This window comes from Chroicocephalus ridibundus, chromosome 22 (genome assembly GCF_963924245.1).
Source record: "Chroicocephalus ridibundus chromosome 22, bChrRid1.1, whole genome shotgun sequence".
NCBI lineage: Eukaryota > Metazoa > Chordata > Aves > Charadriiformes > Laridae > Chroicocephalus > Chroicocephalus ridibundus.
This window is the reverse complement of record NC_086305.1, coordinates 4,720,634-4,741,798: the sequence shown is the minus strand read 5'-3', so window position 1 is coordinate 4,741,798 and position 21,165 is coordinate 4,720,634. Positions and strand designations below refer to the sequence as shown.

Genomic DNA, 21,165 nt, shown 5'->3' with positions numbered 1-21,165 from the left:
CACGGTAGGAACGCAGGACACTGTGTGCGAGGGATGCCCCATCCACTTTTTTTGCCAGACGAGGGGCCAACCCTTCAGCCAAGGGAGAGGTTTAGCCCAGCCCCAGCTAAGCATAGATGTTTGCCCCCAAATCCCAGGCTCTGTGATCCCCGGGGGAAGCATGGGAAGCCCGGCCAAGCGCAGGGCTCTGCAGCACACCCTCCATGTGCCTCCTCTCCACGGTCATCCCAGCACACATGGAAGACCCACCACTGCCAAACCAAGAAGAAAATAACACCCTGGGAAAGGTTGCTCCCACCCATCACACCCCAAAGCCCGGCCTCCTGCCCTCTCCAGCCAGACCTGACAACCGCCATCGGAAGATACACCGGACCCCAGCGCCAGGCAAAGGGCCACCCCCATCCCCTGAGCCCACCACCGCCAGGGGTGGGGGGTCCCCAGCAGCCGAATGTGGAGGGAACCACCCCCCCCCCCTTGCACTCCCCGGCTCTGCTCCCCACGGCGTGAGCGCCGCAGAGGGGATGGGGACGGGGCAGGGATGGTACCTGGCTGCCTCGGGCTCCCGGCTCCATCACTTGCCATCTCCAGGGAAGGAGCAGCCGCCTCTCTCCTGGAGAGCGCAGAGGGAAGGCAGCTGCTCTTCACTCACGCTGGAGCGGGTTCCTATGGCGATGCAGAATCAATTATAATAAAAGGTGGAGCACAGCAATTGGAGAGGAGAGAAGTTTCGTGAGCTGCGTGCCTGGGAAAGCCAGACCGTGGGAGAGCGCAGGGCTGGGGGCTGAGCCTGCCCGTCCCCGGGCTACGGCTCCTGCATCCCTGTGTTCTCCCTCAAAAGCCCCTTCAATCCCCAGGACAACGTGCATCACTGCCCCTCCAAGACATCCAAGACCCTTGTCCTTCCACAGTGTGCCCATGTCTGTCCCAGACCCATGGCCCCAGTCCTGGCAGCCTGAGGTGGTCCGGAGCAAGCCCAGCACCCCTGCGGGGCAGGCGCAGCCCAGCCATCCAGGCCACCGCCTGCCGCACCCAGGACAGGGGACTGTGCATCAAAGAGATGCTGGGGGTGCGCAGCTGGCCGTGAAGATGTCGGAGGGACTGCATAAAATCTCACCGCGCACCTTCCCACGCCAGGCTCGAGCAGGGGGTCCAGCTTTCTGGGATGCTTGCAGGGAGTCACACCCCGCTGGCAGGGAAACATGCCCGGGCTCTGGGAGCTCTGCAGGAACCTGATTACATGCCTGGACCTGGACCAGGAGCCCAGCCCGGCCCTGCCACCCAGCAGTGCCGCACAAGCCCCCAGAGGATGAGCGTGTGTCACCGGCTCTGGCTGCTGCCGCCTCCCACCGGCCTGCCCTCCCCACCTCCGCGAGCCAGACCTCTACCAGCAAACACAAAAGATGCATTTTTTCCACTCTGGAGAAAGGCAACAGAAGCCTTGGAGCCTGATGAGATGCAATTTGGAGGAAGAACTAGCATCAGATGGTTGGTGACCACACCAGGACAGTCTGGCCATAGGTTTGTTGCCCACACCCAGCACCGAGGGACATCCTCCAAGCTAAAAGATGCAGCAATTACAGGGTCCGAGCCCCTGCCGGGAAGGGGTCGGCAGGTGAAAAATGACCTGCAAATAAATAGACTCGGTCACGCCACAAAAATCCCCAGGCTCTTGGCACTGCCTGGCTGTCTGAGCTCCTCCCAGGGCCCCAGCAAGAAGGATCTGGCCGTTTCCAGCCATTCCGGGAATATTTTCAGGTCAAGCTCTGGGAGCAGGATGCCCCTTTGAGCAGTTTCTCCCCTAAGCCATCACTGTTTTGGCCACATATGGCTCATGGCACCTGCTGAATGGCCGATCGTGGCAAATCCCCATGAAAGAGAGAACAGAAGAGAGCTCAGGTCCTGGTGTAGAGGAGCCCCAAGGGGACAGAAGCAGGTAGGAAGAGGAGGAGGAAACTTCATGAGAAGGAAACCAGGGGGGACACCCACTGTTAGCTGCTCTGGGACTCATCCCTCCTCATCCAGGTGCTCAGGAGAGGACAGAAAAGACTCCAGCTGGCTGTTGGAGGCACCTGGAAATGTGGCTTAGATGCCAAGGTTGCACGTAGCTGCCGGGAGCTGATGCGATCCCTCGCCACGCTGCTTCCCCTTTTACAATTTCAGCGATTTCCCCAGCGCAAAAAATTCACCCTGCAAAAATTAATCACCAAACCATAAAAGCAAACTCCTCTACGTGTAACAGTACCGGAGGAGCATAACTGTGATCCCCAGCCCCTTCAGCACAGTGCAGCATGCCCCCGTCCTACAATGAGGTGATTCATTGTAAATACCTGGAAATAACCACCCAATTTCCTGCGCGATCTATCTTAGCCGCTAATTGAAATGGTTTTTTTTTTTTCCGAAAGGTGCCTACGGAGAGCATTCTCACGCTTAATCAGTGCAGGGAACGCTCACTGCCTGGGGCAAAGGGGAGACGGGACGCATTAGTGGCCTCCCTGCAAAATTAATATTGCTTTGCTAGTTGTCCGTCCCCTGGCAGGACTGGGAGCGCATGAGCGAGCAGCTCCTACGGGCCTTCACATCCCTGGGAAGAGACCTGGGAGCCTTTTGCGCTCTCTGGTTCCCTGGCTGTGGAGCCCTGTCCCCTGCAAGCCACAGGACCCGCTCGTGTCGAGGGTCCTCGGAGCCCCGCTGCTGGCGGGTACCCACTGGCAGAGCATCCTCCGTGCAGTCCACCCCAACCCGACTCAGCCCAGTATAGCCCAGTCCATTCCGGCCCACCTTAGCCCAATCCAGCCTAGTCCAGCCCCGTCTAACCCTCCCTTTGGCCCCAAAGCCATGATTTTCCTGCGTCTCATGCACCATGACGAGCTGAGTAACTTGCCACCTCCTGAACATCCCGTCTCCAGGCCAGGATGAGACCCCTGAGCTGGTCACACACCAGCAGTGTCCGGACTCACCATGGCAGCTGATCCCTGAGATGACGGCAGGAGTTTTCATCATTCCCAGCTGTTGCTTGTTTTCCAGACCCAAATTTCTGTGGGCTTCCCCTCGGCTCATTTACCCACCGCCCCATCCCTCTCCAAGTGACCGCATCTTTCCTGGTCACCCTTTGTCCCACGCTGTTGGGTTGTGAGGACAAGGGAGCGCAAACCAACCCCTCCCCGGGTGCCCCGGCACTTTGCACGCTTTCCGTGAAGGTCTGCTCCACCTTTTGCTCCTGTTTCTAAACCCTGTCTGTGGAGAGGGGTCCTCAGCGCCTCCCCCAGCCTTCCCCCAACCTCAGAGGCTGGGTGCCATGCACAGACCTGCTGTGGAGACCCGGGCTGCAGCCAGAGGGGACCGTCCCATGCCCCAGGGCATCCTCTGTCCTTCTGTCCCGTGCCCCAGGGCATCCTCTGTCCTTCACTCTGTGTCAGCCTGTGACAGCAGCTCTGCTCCGTGGTGGAGACTGTGGCTGCATCCCAATGAGCTCCTGCTGATTTTATCTCCTTTAGGCTGATGAGGGTTGTTTGTGCAAACACAATTACTTCAGCCGAGGGCTCTCCATGAGCCCAGCCATCTTCTGGGCTGGGCAGGATTTCCCTTGCTGGGATCGCCTCCAGCCGCGCAGGCTGCGTCTGCGACACCGACCGGTCCCTTCGCGCCGAGTGAGAGCCAGGGGGAGCGGGAATACGAGTGCTGAGCGTGCAGGAGCGCGGCTCCCAGCCCACATCTTCCCAAAAAAACACCAGGAATGGCGTATCCGTGATCAACAGCACAGCCGGGTGCCGTGGTGTCAGTTGGGATGGCGTTAAGTTTTTTCACTAGCGGCTGGTGTAGCGCTGTGGTTTGGATTTGGGAGGAGAAACCCTTTCCGTAGCACACAGGTGGGTTTGGTTGCTGCTGGGCGCTCAAGGCCTTTTCTGCTCCTCACATCGTCCCGCCAGCGACAGGCTGGGGGGCACAAGGAGTTGGGGGGGGGGACACAGCCGGGACAGCTGACCCCGACTGACCAGAGGGACGTTCCACACCATGGGACGTCTCGCTCAGGATATAAAGCTGGGGGAAGGAGATATAAGGGGGGGGGGCATTCAGAGTGATGGCATTTGTCTTCCCGAGTCACCGTTACGCGTGATGGAGCCCCACTCCCCTGGGGGTCGGCTGGACACCTGCCCACCGATGGGAAGGAGTCAATTAATTCCCTGTTTTGCTTCCAGGCTTTGCCAGCACGGAGTCTGCTTCTCCCCTGGTTTGTTTTGCTGTCCTGCACCGATCCTCGCCCCTCGCAGCGCTGTGCCCTCTTCCCCCGTCCCTCAGCAGACAGAGAGGAGCCTGGAAACCTAAATCCAACTGCTCTAATACTTTTGTCTTGAATTTCCCCCCCTCCTCCTGAAGTCTCTGTTAAAAAGTACACACCGGGGGGAATCACTACGTGCGGAGCTTCCCTCTCTGCCCTCACTTCTTGGAAGGGTTTCAGAGCTGGAGGGTATCCTTCTGCCGGAGATTTTGCGTCTTACAACAACAACAACAAAAAAAATCTGGATGAGCCTCAGGGAAAACTCGGGACACGAGTTCCCGGAGGCACATGGAAGATGCTGGCTTTCAGAAATATCGATCCTGATGCACTTCGGAGCAGGGATTTAATACCGCGCCGCAGCCGGCACAGGCACCGCCCCAGCGGAGCACCAGGATGGGTGGTCCAGGCTTTGGATTACACTGAACTAATTGCACCGTGGAGATGGCAAGGGAGTTCGTGCTGCCTGGACTTGATAATTAAATGAGGTTCAGCCTTTGCATTATCTCACCACTCGGCCAAGCATTTTTGAAAGAAAAAAAGTGGAGTGTTCCTCTAATCAAAAATCTATTCACCTATGAAAAGCAATAAATCTCAGAAAGGGATCTAAGCACTTTTTTTTAGTGCTGACGAAGTGATATTGTAAAATACTGCAGTGGTTGCACTGGGTAAAACCCTGTGGCACGGAATGACTGTTTTTGTCTTTGAGGACAGTGACTGCAAACGCACACTTGGATGCGTCAGTTCAAGGCAAAAACAGTTGCCCACGGCTCAACGAAAACCATTCTTTATTCATGCAGGTTTCACCCGTTAAAGATTTTAATTTAGCTGCCAATGGCAATTAACAAAAATTAACTCGCGAGTTATTGGGAGACGGGGTTGCAGCAAGGGCTGCTTCAGAAGGGCTGGAGGACGCAGGAAAGCTCCTCGCCTCTCCCTGGTCTGAAGGCAACGTCCTGAGCCACCGCCGACTGACAGGGAGCGAGGTCAGATACCCCCACTCCGTTTCTTAATGCCCTGAGACTGGCAGGGCTCGTGGCACGCTCCCATCCCCTTTCCTGGAAAGTACCAAGCACCGACCTGAACCTCCCTTCCGAGGGCTGAGGACACATTTCTCAACGTGCTTGGGTGACAGCGAAGGAAGAGAGTGTCCTTTCCAGGGCTCATCCGAAGCTCTCAGGAGCAGCTGACTCCTCCGTAATGGCAGCTGATCAAGCAGAGAATGGCACCTCATTACTCTTCCCTGAAAGCCAAGTTCAGCTTTGCAAAGCTATTATGGATAACGTGAATGATGCTTCATAGTTGACCTGCTCTTTGGTACCTGCAAGTGCTGTGACCCCTCCCCGTGCAGCCCCGGCAGCTTCCAAGAGCTCCCTGAGAGGGGAGGAGAGGAACCATGGTCCTCCAGACACTCCAGCACCTGCAGAGTTCATGACCACGTCATCTCCAGGTCCTCTGCAGAGCAGGGACCGCGATAGTCACAGTCAGTCCCGGAGAGGACCAAGTCATGGTAGGGAAAGGCCATGGGGATACGGTTCCTAGGCCGTATCTTGGAGGGTGAACAGGCAAGTACAGTGCAAAGAGAGATGACCAGCTGCTGCGGGCCCCAAGCCTGCACATGCCCCATCTGGTTGCATCGCGTAAGACAGAAGCATCCCAAAGGTCTTTGCTCCCAGAGGCTGCTACTGCCACAACTTCTGCCTGAGAGACACACTTAGTCTTAAGAAAATCCAGGATAGATGTGTCACCAGCTGGGCTTTGTGTCACCAGCTGTGGCTTTGTCGGCTGGCATTGGTCAGTAGACTGTTGGTAATGGATTATTGAGATCTCCTACTTGATCATCTAAGTTTGACCAACTTGGTCCATATAATTCTCTTGAAGACAAACTGCTCCACTGCCGGTAACCAAAAGAAAGAGCACAAGGGCTCACCTAAGTGCCTGACCCAAGGCTGGGCTGCAAATTCAGAGCTGTCACCAGACAAAGACCAAGCTTTAAGCAAACGTTCTTTGACTTTTGAAGCAGACCCTCCTCTGGGAAAAAAATCCCTTGGACGCCACACAGCCAAAGGCAAAGAAGCCCCTCCTGCACCCCCAGAAGGTGTCCAGAGAAGGGACTCCGCTCTCCTCACCGAGCAGCGATGCCAAGGGCTTGGCCAGGTTATTGGCAGCTGCTGGATTGAGTGCCCAAATCCACAGCTAAGGAATGTTATTGATGTTGCAAGGTCAAGCCACTTGAAAGCTGGGATTTGCCAGACAGAAGGTTGTCTCAGCCACTTTAATTAGCCCCCCTTCTGCGACAGCATTATGATACAGCAATTAATGGCAAAATCACTCACTATTTCTTCCTATGCCTGGGCAGCTGTTCAATGGCTCTGCTTATTTTCTTTTTTCAGTGTTTGGCCTTGCTGTTCCATGTGCTGCGTCCAGCCCTGTTTGGACTACAAGACCCCTCGCCATTGCTGTGGTGGACCCGAGCTCCAGGATTGCCGAAGAATCGCTCCCCCCGCCCCGGCCCGGCACAGAGAGTGAAGACAGACAAGGGGTTGGGAGGAATTTGTTGCTGGTTTCAGTCTCATCTCATCAGATGCATGAACTGACATTTTCCTCCTATGGACAAAAGTGGGCCAATGAAGAGGTAACCAGCAGCAGCACATCTTGTTTCAGGTTCTGTTCTAAAAGACAGAGGTTTTTCTTTGTGACAAGAAGGAAACATAAGTTTCCTCTGATTTCATTCAAGCCAAACTTTTCCTTCCAAAAAGAAAAAATGTACCCTGCGGTAGCTCCACGGCAAGCTCTTGTTAACAGGTAGAGCTGGCGCCGTGACAAGCAATCAGGGTACGAGTTTACAAAAGAAGCCACTAGGCAACACTGGCTCTACAAGAGACAGGAAAATGAGGGAAAACCTGGTCTTTTTAGCCTAAATCTGATTCTTGTGACTGCTGAGGAAGACAAAGCTGCACGAGCCCTGTTGCATGCGCCACGTTGCACGATGGAGCTGCTGAAGTCCTTGAAATCGCAGCTCTGCTCCTCCTGAGATGGGAGGTGGCTTTCATCCTCCTCCCCTCATCAGATGGTCAGGAACCTTCTCATTCCCAGCTCCGTTGTGTCCCACCCAGGTCCACACACGGATTCCCAGACTTGCTGGTCACCAGGGACCTTTCCCGCCTGTGTGGCACCGGCTGAGATCCACCATGTGCCCACAGCAGGACGGGGAGCGGGGCTGGAAACACCCGGCTACTGCGGTGCTGTGGGGCAGGGAGAGAGAGAGCGCACCTACTTCCCTCTAATTAGTGTGAATCATTAAATAAAATGTCCCCTTCCTGACTTCAGCACGTGTTAGTGAAATAGCTCTATCAAAGCCGCCTTGTCAGGGGACAAGAAGTATCTTTCTGCTGGGATTATACAGCCGTGGAATTATCCCTTGCCTTTGACAAGACCAATTAATTACTTCAAAGTCATTTGCAGTAATAAATTAACTTCTCTTCTTTCCTCCCCGTTAAGCTGGAGCGTAGCTGCTGAGCAAATAGCGGTATCTGGGCAGGCACACGGTGCCCAGCTTGTCACCCCCACGGCCGGGCTCTGAAGCAGATGAAGGCTGAATTTTTCTCCCTGGGGGTCTCTGCTGGGGTCCCTCAGCTCCCTGCCCGGCCACGCTGCAGCTCTGCCGTCCTGGGCACCTCCAGGGTCTCCCTGTCCCTCCTTGTCATAGCCACGGATGCACACATGCTCTCCACCACCACCCCGAACAGGCATCTTCAAGCCGTTCATGTCCTTGCAGCCCAACTCATTCATGCAGAGGGGGTTTACCTCCCCGTTTCTACTCAGACACTGGATCAAATGCTCGGCACCAGTTAGATCAGCCCCAAAGCGTCCCCATATGTCCCAGCACTCCTCCCAGAGGTGATGGGCAAGGGTCCTTGCCTGGGGAATCTGTCTTGTGAACACTGGGTAAAGAGTGAGAGGCTGGAAGGACTCCAGAGGAGGCTGAGAAGGGGAACGGGGTCCTGGAGCAATAGTTTCTGGGGGCCCGGAAACACAGACAAACATAAGGAAGACACCCAGACTTTGAGTCCCAGGGAGAAGACTCTTGAGGTCTCTTCAGACAGGCCACTAACATGGGGGACTAGGAGCTGAAGTGAGACCAACAGAGGGGGAACACACCTACAGCCACAGACAACCAACCTCTGAAACAAATTCCTACAACTTTCAGTGAAAACCAGACATTTTCTCGTTCAGCCAGGGTGGCTTTACCAGTGGTTTTCTGACAGACATGCTGGTGACTGAAAAAGAGTGAATCATAGAATCATTTAGGTTGGAAAACACCCTTAAGATCATGCACGGCTGCTCCCGTCCAGCCCCATGCCTGATGGAGTATTCCATGGGTGTCTCCTGCCCCTTGCGTCTTGGCTGTGCAGAGGCAGGAAGACCCCTGGAGGACATGGGCACAGTCCAGGCAACACAGTCCATGGGCAACATCAACCAAGGTCCAGGTCTTGGTCCCACCAGCCACGTGAGGGCAGCCCCGGTGACTGGCTCTGTCAGACACTCATTGGCAGCAACTGAGTCGTCAACCCTGCAGTTTTCTGGTTTCTCTTTTCTTGCCATGGATTTACAAAAGTAGATTTCACACCCAGGCTAAGACAGGCTGTGTCCTTGACCCATCCTTGAAGGTACCGTCCACTCGGGGAGACCCATCTGCCTGGCTCTGGAAATGGTTGTGTCAAACCCAGGCCCAGACTACAGCGAAGGGAGAAGCACCCGAAAAGCAACACGGTTTTCAGCAGATATATTCGAATGGTGCGTCAGCCCAGGTGACATGGAGGCTCTGGGACACAAATTGTGTTGACACCTTCACTGGGACACATTAATCTGGTCCAAGATAATTCACGCCAAGAGTCTAGTGATAAAGAGAAGCGTTCCCTGAGCAGGCTCTTTCTGAAAGAATTTGTCACCATCAATAAATTGCTGGGAGATTTATTTCTGCTAGCCCTAAAACTGCACACAAAGTAATGTGATTTGTTCAAACTCTTTAACATGCTGTTCCCCTTGATTTAAAGTCTGTTGAACTATCTTTATTTTCTTAGCACATTATTAATTCAGATTCTGGCTCTGACGTGAAGGAACTGAGATGCCTCTAGAGTCTGTTATTTGGGGATGGAAGGAGGAAAGGGCAGATGGAAGGGCTTAGGCAGCAAAAAAGCAGCTCAGTGTAACGGCAAGCTGGGAATAAGCAAATGTTATCCGCATCTTGCACGTCACTTCTTCATGCCTACAGCTTTGACCACATCAAGATAACCCAGCTCCAGAGCTCCCCAGGGGACTTTCATCCAAGACTACGTAAATGTATTTCACTCTTCTCAACTCTCTGACTTGCAATCTGGGCTCCAAGGCCAGGACAAGAAGTCTCTGAGACTGCACTGAACTTAACTGCTGGTGGACAAGAGCCATCTCCAACCCTTCAGGACAGTTTGCCAGCTTTTGCAAGACACCTGATCAGACTGTGCACAATTTAATGGACCTTTCCTCCACAGTAGCACCTCTGAGGCCCCTGGTGAAGAAGCTTATATGCTTTTAGCTAGGCTTTGTGCCACAAACTATGGTAACATCTCACCAAAACTGCCAGCTCCAGCATCAGGTTTCTTGCAAAAGCTGGCAAACTGTCCTGAAGGGTTGGAGATGGCTCTTGTCCACCAGCAGTTCAGCGCTCTGAACTATTTATAGAATCATAGAATGTGTTGGGTTGGAAGGGACCTCTAAAGGCCATCCAGTCCAACGCCCTGCACTGAGCAGGGACAGCTTGAACTAGATCAGGTCGCTCAGAGCCTCATCCAGCCTGGCCTTGAATGTCTCCAGGGATGGGGCCTCCACCCCCTCCCTGGGCAACCTGGGCCAGTGTCTCACCACCCTCTGTGTAAAGAACTTCTTCCTCATGGCTGATCTAACCCTGCCCTGCTCTAGTTTAAACCATTGCCCCTCGTCCTATGGCTCCATGCCCTTGCAAACAGCCCCTCCCCAGCTTTCCTGTAGGAAAAGTTTATCCTCAAAGTGTTATAAGTGTTATCCTCAAACACTTAACAGCCATGCCGGAACAAGAAGTGCAGCCCCATCAGTGGGAAGGCAAAGCCACCTCCGGCAGGGTTCGACCCACACACGGTGCCTGTTGGACCCTCCTGATGCTTCACCGGTGCCATCGCTCTCTCAGCTCATCCAGCTCTCTCAGCCTGCCGACTCCCACAGCATCCCGGCTCCGCGAGCAAGCCCGTGGCCAGCGCAGGTTGCCATGGCACCCGCAAGGTACCTTAACTGCATTGACATTAACTGCAAGGTTACGGCACAGCTCTTCTAATCACGCCGCTGGGCGTCAATGCCTGGCTACGGCCTGGCGCAGCTCCCGGGCGGAGGGAAGGTGCTCAGATCTCCATATACTTTACTCTCCCTTAACAGTGAGCAGAGCTCAGCGTGGGATCACTGCCATCTCCCTCACTAGATTTTTTTTTTTTTTTTGCCTTAAATCACTGATTCATATCCTCAGTCTTAATTGCATCATAACCCAGTTTTGTCTGGGAATCTATTCCAGGAGCAGGAGGGTGCCTAATATAAAGATACTGGAGGGACTGCATCTCCCAGAGGTGCAGGCATCATCGCGGTGAGGGCTGGTGCCAGCAGAATGTGCCTATCAAAGTATCGTTGTGCAAAAGGGCCTTGATACGTACAGCAACGTGCTCGAGGAGCTAAGAAACAACCCCAGTATTCCCCAGCATTACCCAGTTCTCCCAACCATGATGGTTCTGCTCCTGTGCTCAGCACTGGTGAGGCCACACCTTGAGTATTGTGTCCAGTTTTGGGCATGTCAATATGAGAGAGATCTCGAGGCGCTGGAGCGAGTGCAGAGGAGGGCAACGAAGCTGGTGAAGGGCCTGGAGAATAAATCTGATGAGGAGCGATTGAAGGAGCTGGGACTGTTGAGTTTGAGGAAGAGGAGACCTCATCGCTCTCTACAACTACTTGAAAGGCCATTGTAGAGAGGTTGGTGCTGGTCTCACAGGTCATTAGCGATAGAACAAGAGGGAATGGGTTCAAGCTGCAACAGGGGAGGTTTAGGCTGGACATTAGGAAAAAAATCTTCCCAGAAAGAGTGGTCAGACACTGGAATAGGCTGCCCAGGGAGGTGGTGGAGTCACCATCCCTGAATGTGTTTAAGAGCCATTTAGATGTGGGTTTAGGGGATATGGTGTAAGGGAGAACTCTGTAGAGTGGAGCTGATGGTTGGACTCGATGATCCCAAGGGTCTTTTACAACCTAAATTATTCTATGATTCCTCGGGATCACCCAGGGGAAACCGCAGGCTCCAACACATCCACCCAACATCTGATGACGATGTCCTGTGGACACCAGAAACTGCAGGGATCTACAGCTCTGTGGACTATGGTTCCTTTTCCCAGAAATTCTGCCATACCAATGAGAGAAGAGTCAGAGTCTGGACTTCGGTGAAAAGCTCTTCAACAAAGGGGAGGGAAGCTGGTACCTTATTTTGCTACAGATTACCTAGAAATCACGGGAGAGGCAAACCTCACTGGCAGATGGACCAGCTGGGTCACGGCGGGCACAGATGTCCCGGCTTTGCTGGGTTTCAGAGCAAAGGGCTCCTGCGTTCACCTTAACTGCTCTGGGAGCCGGAGCTGCAGCCAGGGGGACAGAGGAAGGATGCCAATTCAGAGAGAGAGCCAGGCATGGGGCCAGTGGGAGCAGCTTGGTTGAGCTGAGCATCAGTCTGAGAGCTAACACATCGTCATCAGCGGGACTAGACAATCTGTGCCGTGTCTCCCTTGGAAAACCAGTGCTTAAAGTCAGGAATCTTTAGTTGGGGTTGCTAATGACTGTGTTGAGCCAGGATATGTGATTACAGGCTATCGGTCACTCTCCTTCTCTTTCTGGAGAACAGCAAATATAGTTCCTGGACTGAAGAAAGAACAACAGAGACACGAGTTCTCTGTGTCCCGCTACAACAGCGCTCAAGGTTTCTGAAGTAAGCTGGGAACAAAACAAAGATGTATATGTGAAATAAGAGAAGATGCTGCAGCATTCACAGAGTATGACCACAGCAGGCAAGCTGACAGTCCTCTTCAAGAAGATCGCTGTTTGTAGAAAGAAATTCCAGTTAATGTCTTCTACCAGGATGTCAGCAAAGCACTTGGTATGGTGAGAAATCTCTAGTCGGGCTGGGGGTGACAGTGAACGAAGTAGGATGAGCTGTCAGCCAGCAAGGAAGATGTGAGGGGGGTTGCTGAAAAGGGAGCATGGAGAGATGTTTCTAATGGAGTTCCTCGTGGCCCATTCCTGAAGACTGACCGCATCTAAGTTCTGTTACTGGGCAGACGTAACCCAGTAAGAAATTTTCTTGAAAAAAAAATATGGAAGATGGAGTTTGAGAGGCATCATCGAGGCCATGGAAGACTTGGGCATCACTGGAAAGATCATACGGTCATCAAGAAGCCTAAGCTATAAAGAAGAGGGGATCTGAAGAACAAGGATAATGAGATGAGAGAAGCAAGAAGGGTAAGGTTTTACGAGCCCTCATCTGGAAATGTGTGTGCAGGTCCAAAACATCGTGTCAAACAGGGCTGGATGCAGGAAAAGCTGTGCAGGCCATCAATGGGATGTGAAGTTTTATGATAGGAGACCAGAAGAGCTCAGCCTAGTGAAAAAAACAGCAGAGAGGTAATGACTGCTGTCTAAAAAAGAAACTGCTAGGGAATAAGGAGAATCACGGAATCACGGAATCTTCAGAGTTGGAAGGGACCTCTAGAGATCATCTAGTCCAACTCCCCTGCTAGAGCAGGATTGCCTAAAGCACATCCCTCAGGGGAGACGAGAGGGAGAAGTGCCATTAAATATAAAGGCCAAGAGTAGCTCAAACACACCGTCCTAGGCCGGCAGGGAAATATTTCAGCTGGAATGAGGCAGCACTCTTCCTCATCCTGAGGACATCCTGACCTGGACATGGGAACGCCCATCTGCTCACCGAAACAGATTTTCTGGTGTGGCAGCGGTGGTTACATACAGCTGCTTGTCTGGACGCTGCTGGCTCTCTCTAGGTACCTCCCAAGGCCTCGGAGACACTGATGCTGGCTGCTACCCAGAAGCTGCCGAATCAACCAAACTGACCCGTCTACACCACCTGTAGGAGACAACAGGTTTGGATGTTCCTACGTTGAGCTGTTTCCCCATTATCCACCTTCAACGTCTGCGAGCAGATGGCACTCCAGACCCTTGTCAGCAAAGATAAGGAACTCAGGAGCATAAAACAGATGCTGAAAGCTTCACTGACAATACTGTAGCAGTGGAAATAAAATGTAGAAGGTCACAGAGGAAAAGAGACAACCCTAGTTTTGTTCTAGGGCTGGGGGTACAAAGCACCTGCAATGTCTGCTTGTCCAGAAGAAGCTGCTTCTCTCCTGAGGGTCTTCTAGAACCACAGCAGCACTGCATTCAAGGATGGCTGCATCTCTACTGGGACCACAGAGCTGCACGCACCAGCACAGGGTCGGTCGGCAAGGCCACCATGGGGACACAGGAGCTACCACCAAGCCATGAGCAGGGCTGCTCTGGGGCCCTCCCCGGTGTTTCCAGCTCTCCTCCCAGGTGGCCAGGAGCAGGTGGAGGAGGACAATGAGCATCCCAGTCCCTGGTCGGTTGGGCGAGTTCCCCCTGTGCACGCTCCATCTGCGCAGCAAGAGTGGCTTGGACAAGAGCCAGCGTGCAGAAAATGAGAAGCAGATGTAATCTCAGCAGAACAGGAACCAGGGGACACAATTAGAATGACTGTCTCAATAATTAAAACACCCTAATGAGCGTGCTGGCAGGGAAGGTCTCTGCCACTACACTGCAGGTGAGGAACTGATGCAGTGCCATCTCCTCGGGACCCAGACTTGGCATAAGGAGCGCCAAAATCCACTCGCCGAGCTCCCCGGAGCTCTCTAGAGGGATGCCTACCGCAGGTCTTCCCTGCCTGTCCTAAAACATGGATTTGCAGTGCAGGAGTCAGACTTTCAGGCTGCAACCCTAAGCATCCTACAGCAGCGACAGCTTTTTAGGAGGAGAGGGAGAGATGGCTCCATCTCAAGGGAGCACCTTGGCCGTGAGAGCAAGAGGGATGTGCAATCAAGGTGATACGAGGAGATTAGCTCCCCACAACACCAATAAAGATGTTCCCACAGGTGGCCCTCTCTGAGCAGGGGAGGACAAGGGGGAGGTGAAACCAGATCCAGGAGCTCAGTGGATGAATGGATCCAAAGGCAGGAGCGGGACTCGTGTCTGCTCAGCCCATGGCTGAGCTCAGCAAAGGAGAAGGAAAGCCACTGAAAGAAGAAGAAAATGCAAAGCCAGGGTTCTCCAAAAGCCCAGCATCACACCCATGCTGGTTTCCAATTTTCAGGTCCTTCAGGCAAGAAGTACTTGCCAGTTCTCACCATTTCCTCGTACCTCTTGTGATGCCAGAAGTCTCACAGCGAGCCTCTGCCTCTGAGGTCACAAGAAGATGGGGTTTTTTTTAATAAATAAATAAAAAAAAGCATCACCAACTCTCAGAGTCCAGCTAGGAATATGAAACAAAGCTGAAGTAGGCCACAAATAATCATTCAATGATTGTTTTCCGTATATGTGTGCATATATATATATCTCCAAGTGAATGTCATGAATCTGAAGTTCTTAACCTGCCCCGAGGTAATTCCTCTTTGTAGCAGATATTGAAGAATTGTTTTGTTCTTTGAAAACTGCCTGTGCTGTTGGTAACTGAATAATATCCTTAAAACCTGCACCTGTACTTAGCCTGAGCTTATTTAGCTTCATCTTTCAGCCACTGTGCTTAGGTACACCTCTGCTGGGTAGAGCAAGGTGGTTCTCCAGCAAGGCTTTAGTAGCCTGTGGCTAGGACACCTCTCATAACCCAAGCTTTCGCTGTCAAGCCTCTGTTTCCCATCTTCACTCATCAGTCACTTTTCTCCACTGAATTTTCTCTGATTTATTAGCATCCTTCTGATCAGCCCCGGTGACTAATGGCAGTAAAGTCATAGCCCTACTGTTGCTCCAGACTGCAGTTCTCCAGCCAAGGATCTCATTTGAGTGTTAGTCACGGCCGCAGGCTGGAAGTCCAGCTCCCATTCAGTATTCACCCTGCTTCCCCGAACCTCTTTCGTTTTTAACAAAACACACCCCGTTGGCTGGGTGCACCTGCTGAAGGAGCGATCCAGCTCTCTATATCACTGACCTGCCATCTTAATTACACACATACGGCTCCCCCTGTCTCTACATCCACCCAATTATTTTTTTTCCAGAGATCACATTTTGATTTTCTGCCAGGCCATTGCTCATCGAGGAGAAGCAGCCCTGCAGAACCCAGCTGAGTCTTCGGTGCTGGTCTACCCATGGTCGTTACCTCTCAGACCTATTTCTCACCCTGTATCAATACATTGCACAAGTGTCTGGACCAGAGTAACCACCCAACCTCTGCTTTTGGTGCCCTTCCAGCAGAGCATCAGCCCAGCCCCTTGAAGTCCATCAGTTTGAAGTCCTCCAGCTGTGAAAGAACCTAACCCTCGCTGCATCCGACACGGGTTCTTATGGCAGATACCATGGGATACCTGTGGCACGATGCCATCACCGACTGGGCCTAATCTCACATTTTAGCTAAAATGCAGACAGGAAGGGTTCATCTTCGGCAGTTTCCCCATCGTGCCCTGGAAAACAATCTGAGGAGATTTGGGCTGAATAGTGGACGGTGCGGTGGGTGAAAAACTACACGGACTGTCGGGCTCAAAGGTCGGTTGTTTAAGCAGAACAGACAGTTGATTGCAAGTGATGTTTACATCTGCACCAGCATTGCCCTGGGAAAATCTCAAAACCTCAGAAAGCTGGAGGAAAGAACTAGCAGAAACCTCAGCAGATAAAAAGCCCTGCCACCGCGCCAGAATAACGCCGTGCACCAGGACCAAAGGGCTGGGAAGCAGATCCGCAGCCGAGGACACGGAGGTCCTGGTGGACATTTTGGCCAGGAGTCAGCTGTATGCCCTTGAGGGGATGAAGGCCAAGTGCTGTATGATGTAGGGGAGGTGTCAGCTGAACCCATCAACCAAAACACGGGTGAAGAGAAGAGCTCCACTGGAGAGTGAAATGAGGGAGCAGTAGAGAGGGCAGAGGGTGCCGGAGCTAAAGGACTAATTTCCAAGAACTCTGACAACCAGTTAAAGCCTCCAGAAGTGCCGCTGCCCTGGGACAGCACACAGCAGTACACCTCCCTGTGGCCAGGACCAATTCTCCTGCCCCTTCCAGAAGTCCCAGTCACTTCTTTGCTGGTCAGAGTCCAACAGGGTGGGAAAAACTGTCTTTTGCAGAAATGGCTTGCACGCAGCAGCTGAAAAACAGGCATTATCTCACATTTCCGATTATCACTTAATAGAAGGAAATGACCGAGCCTAACAGAAACTGGCAGACTATTATTGGGGATTATTTGATTCCTTTGCTAAACTGGAGCTCTGGCCAGCTCAGAGCCCCTTCCAGGCCCCTCTTTGGGCAACAAACCCCCGTATTTTCTGCTCTGGACAACTCTGAATGCGGGAGGAGGTGTAAGGACAGGACAAGAGCACATCTGGGGACAGGGCTGATGTCCTCAGAGACCCCGGTGCAATCAGCCTGATGGCAGGTAAACAGTTCCACATGTAGGTTCCCAGAATGAAACATTCCCATTGTTCACAGGAAGGAAACTGGTCCCCTACTTCAGCATTAAACTTTGTAACAGAATGTTGTATAAGCAGATCCCTGTCATTTTCATTAACATTTGAAACTGAATGCTTCCACACAGAAAAGAAAACAGCATTTTTTTTCCCCCCTCAAAGTTAACATTTTCCCGTGGAAAATATTGACCCAAACATCACGATGCTGATGAAAATATTGCCAGGAAATATTCATCCCGAGGGGTCTCGGGAAATTCAAGCCCTCTTCTAGCACCGCCATTCATTCACCGTGTCCTGGAGAAGCCCCTCTAGGTCAGGAGTGGGTCCACCAAAGGTGGGGAAGGCGTCCTGCAGGTAGGCACCCTTGAGCAGGTCGACCATACAGCACTCCAGGTTAGAAAGGGATGAATTTTCCCTGTTTTCTCAAAGGTAGCAGAGGCCACATGTACCAACCCTGACTGCGTGGACGACCTCAGAAAGGGGCCAGAGAGACCTCGCCTTGCAGGGACCCAGCTTTGCTTTGGCCTTGTGAACGTGGCCCGTCCCCTTCCCAGTATCGAAAGCTGCGAGTGAATCGTTTGAAGAAGCTGGGTAATGAACTGACATTGAGTAAGCATTCGTTATTGGGAGCGTGTGACTCATTACAAATATTTAATGATGAGTTCATCGGAGCAAGACCTTAGCACATCCCTCAAGCTCCCTTCAGAAGAGCTGAGAACCAGCTCATACCGCCACAGTTCCTCCTCCAAATACCCAAATCCAGCCCCAAGAGCACCTGCAGACTCCAAACACCCCCAGACACTGACACGGAGCACTCTCTGTACCCACCACGCAGCCTCCATATGCACGCAGGCATGCGACACGTGTGCCAGAGATACCCCACCTCCACACTCACCCTCTCCTCCCCCCACCCCCCGATGAGCACACACGAACACTCCGGTATTCCTGCACAGATTTTTACTCCTCAGACAGCCCAGACCAACTGATCTGCCCCCAAATCCTTCATTTGATCCAGGACCCCTGGGGTTTTTTTCTTCCTGAGTGTCTTCCATAAGACTGGACCCTCCCGTCCTTGGGTCTTACATCTCATTTGCCTTCCTCTGCACAATACATAGAGCATCCCAGCACATCTCACTGCCTCCTCCCGGGCTTTTCCCAACAAGCTGAGGTCTCAGGGATTAGAAAAATGTCTTTTTGGCCTACTTGTCGCTCCCACCTTGAAGACAACTTCTTGGATGCTGGGGACTGCTCTCTCTCCAGGACCTTTACACACCATCCACGGCCACGTGCAGCACGAGAGCTTGCAAGTTCAGATGCAGCAGGGGCTGGTGTCCAGGGGACCTTCTGCAGGGAAATGAAGGAGGAAGATGGGGAACGAATCTAGGCATTCTCCACAGTCAGCCAGTGCTTCTCCGTATTTTTTTTCTTTTTTGGAATTTGCATTTTTCCTCATGTTTTTAATAGCCATTAAAAGAAGATGGGGTACATGCCTTCCATCAGCACAAATACAGGGATAAGTTTATGAGATAACCGCCTAAAAAAAAAGAGTACGAGTGTTTATGCTCTGTGCAAACAATACACAGAAGTGCTGACTAATTCTTATAAGATGGTAAGTAACTGTATTATTGTTAATTAGCAATTAAATGACTTGGTAATTTCTTGCATTTAAATAGTAATGTAAGTACAAACAATGCTAAGCAAATCAGATCTTTGGCATTTAATTACCAGGCTCTTCTATGAATTATTTAGCAAGTGGGCAAATACGCTACTCCCAAGAAATCCATTGCTGCAATTAAGTGATTTTTAAATTATTTCTTTGTCTGGGTTGGTGTCTTGCCTGGCACCATTCATGCGCAACAGCAGTGCCTGGGTATTTCTGGGGATGGTGGAGCTGAATTCCCCAGCAGAACGATCCAGGCTGGCCGTGGGATTGCCTACCCCAGCCTGCCCAGCACCACGGGCGGATGGCACCACCAAAAATCGCAAGTAGCTACCCGAAGGCTATCCTCAGGAAGGTTCTAAACAAGGAACATCTTGGATTCGTGAAAACACCAGGATCTCCCACAACCACCTGCCCCCAGCGCTGAATTAAGTCCAAGGATGCTCAGAACAGCCACTTGCTTTGTCAAAATGCAGCTGAAGGGGATTCTCCCAGAACTCCCTCGTTGCCAATCTGCATCTCACTCATATCTAACCTAAATCTCATTAGCTCCAAATTAAACTGATCGCTTCTCATCTTGTCCCAGCAGACGCAAAGAACAATTGATCACTTTATAACAGCTTTATGTGTTGGGAAGAGTTCACTCCCTTTCTTTGCTAATCAAATTCAGCTCATTCTGTCAGCCCTCCTGGTCCTTCTTAACTCTCTCAAGTCTCAAGCTTTCGCCGGTGGGGTGGGAGCAACTTTGGGAATGCACGGGGCTCTGCAGAGGGATGTATCCCAAGCAGGGAACCAGCTCGCCCAGGAAAAAGCTCTGCCAAGGCTTCCTCTTCCCACCCTTCTACATTGCTTCCCAGTTTCGGCGCTTATTGCTCAGGTCTTGGGTGGGACAACCCAAGAAGATTAGAATTGCAAGAGGAGCATCCCATCCCATCCCATCCCACCCCAACCCCATCCCATCCCGCACTGATCCTGCTTGGTGGAAGGGCGCTGACTCTGCTTTCCCTGGGACGCGGCCAGGGCTGGGTTGCAGGACACCGCGCAGAGAGAAGGTTCCTTCTGAGGGCAGTCAGAGGGGAAAAGTTGGAGCCCGGCAGAGTCTGCTCCGGGCCTGAAATCGGATCATTTCTCTTCCTCCTCAGATCATAGCATCACCACCAAGCCCCAGCGCTTGCCCAGGCAGCGTGTTCCACTACAGCTCAGGTTTCAGAGGGAAATAAGTAACATTAACAGAGGCAGCTTTAAATTAAAGCGTTGCCCCCTCAGGTGGTACCCCCTCAGCCCTGCGCATCAGCACATGCTTCCAAATCAGCAAACGTCTCCTTGAGGACTTGAATTATTCAAGCCATTTTGGCAAGATAGCTCACGCTTTGCCCAAAGATGCTCCGTGTATCCGTTCCGGCAATGGCAGCATGTGAAAACCATCCCCTTTCGCTGCTCTGGGCTTCCCATCCGCCAGCAGGCAAGAGCACGCCGGAGAAGGAACAAGGAGGGATGGCATGGGATGCTTTTCCTGGCAAGGGCTCTGCCTTCTCGCCCCTGAGCTCAGCCCAAGGTAACAGCAAAAACAAGGGCTGTGGCAGAGCAAGCTCCTGGGGAGTTTTTGTGATTCCTTTGCTCAGCAACAAGGAACTGTGCCCAGTTCTGGGCTCCCCGGTTCCAGGACAGGGAACTGCTGGAGAGGGGACAGCAAAGGGCTGCCAAGATGCTGAGGGGACGGGAACCCCTCTCTGATGAGGAAAGGCTGAGGGATTTGGGGCTTTTCAGTCTGGAAAAAAAGGTGACTGAGGGGGATCTTATCAACGCTGATAAATACTGAAAGGGGGGGTGTCAGGAGGATGGGGCCAGGCTCTTCTCAGTGGTGCCCGGGGACAGGACAAGGGGTAACGGGCACAAACTTGCCCATGGGAAGTTCCATCTCAAGACGAGGAGGAACTTCTTTGCTGTGAGGGTGGCAGAGCCCTGGCACAGGCTGCCCAGAGAGGTGGGGGAGTCTCCGTCTCTGGAGACATCCCAACCCTGCCTGGACGCGTTCCTGTGCCACCTGCTGTGGGTGACCCTGCTGTGGCTGGGGGTTGGAGGAGATGATCTCCAGAGGTCCCTGCCAACCCGACGTTTTGTGATTCTGGGACTGGAAGGGACCCAGAAGCCCACCAGCCTGGCCTGCTGCAATCAGAGGTTGTACAAATCCTTCCAGAAATGGATCCTGCTTTGTTAAACCCGGCTCAGCCTCTGTTCACCGAGGCTGTTCCAAAACCCATTGTTCAGATGGGCTGGTTTCCAGCCAGAAGGTGTTCATAGTAAGGTTGTTATCCTTGCTTTTCCACCAGCACCAGGCGTTGCCTGCCCTTGCCCGTTATACCCCTGCCCATTGAAGATGGTGGTCAGACCCTTTTTTGTCCTCAATTCACTAAAGAATATTTCTTCTGTCCTGGGACTGGCTCTCCTCAACCCTAGTCTCCCAGACCACTCTGTCTCCTGCCTCTGCTGTCCTACATAATTCT

General features: G+C 52.6%; 1 protein-coding gene across 5 annotated transcripts in view; it reads right to left on the bottom strand.

Moving 5' to 3' along the window:
* Window positions 1–21,165, bottom strand: part of CTXN1 (cortexin 1) — a 41,663-nt gene that overhangs the window by 7,687 nt on the left and 12,811 nt on the right. Inside the window, exons 2-3 of one of the 5 annotated variants that reach the window (XM_063358164.1) lie at window positions 18,218–18,345; window positions 546–663 (exon numbers count right to left, since the gene is read on the bottom strand). The exons of 2 other annotated variants lie outside the window; for them this stretch is intronic. The gene's annotated coding sequence lies outside the window, so the exon portion shown is untranslated. Of the gene's footprint in view, window positions 1–545; window positions 664–18,204; window positions 18,346–21,165 lie in introns of all 5 variants that reach the window. 2 more of the 5 variants (XM_063358165.1, XM_063358163.1) reach the window with 2 other exon arrangements.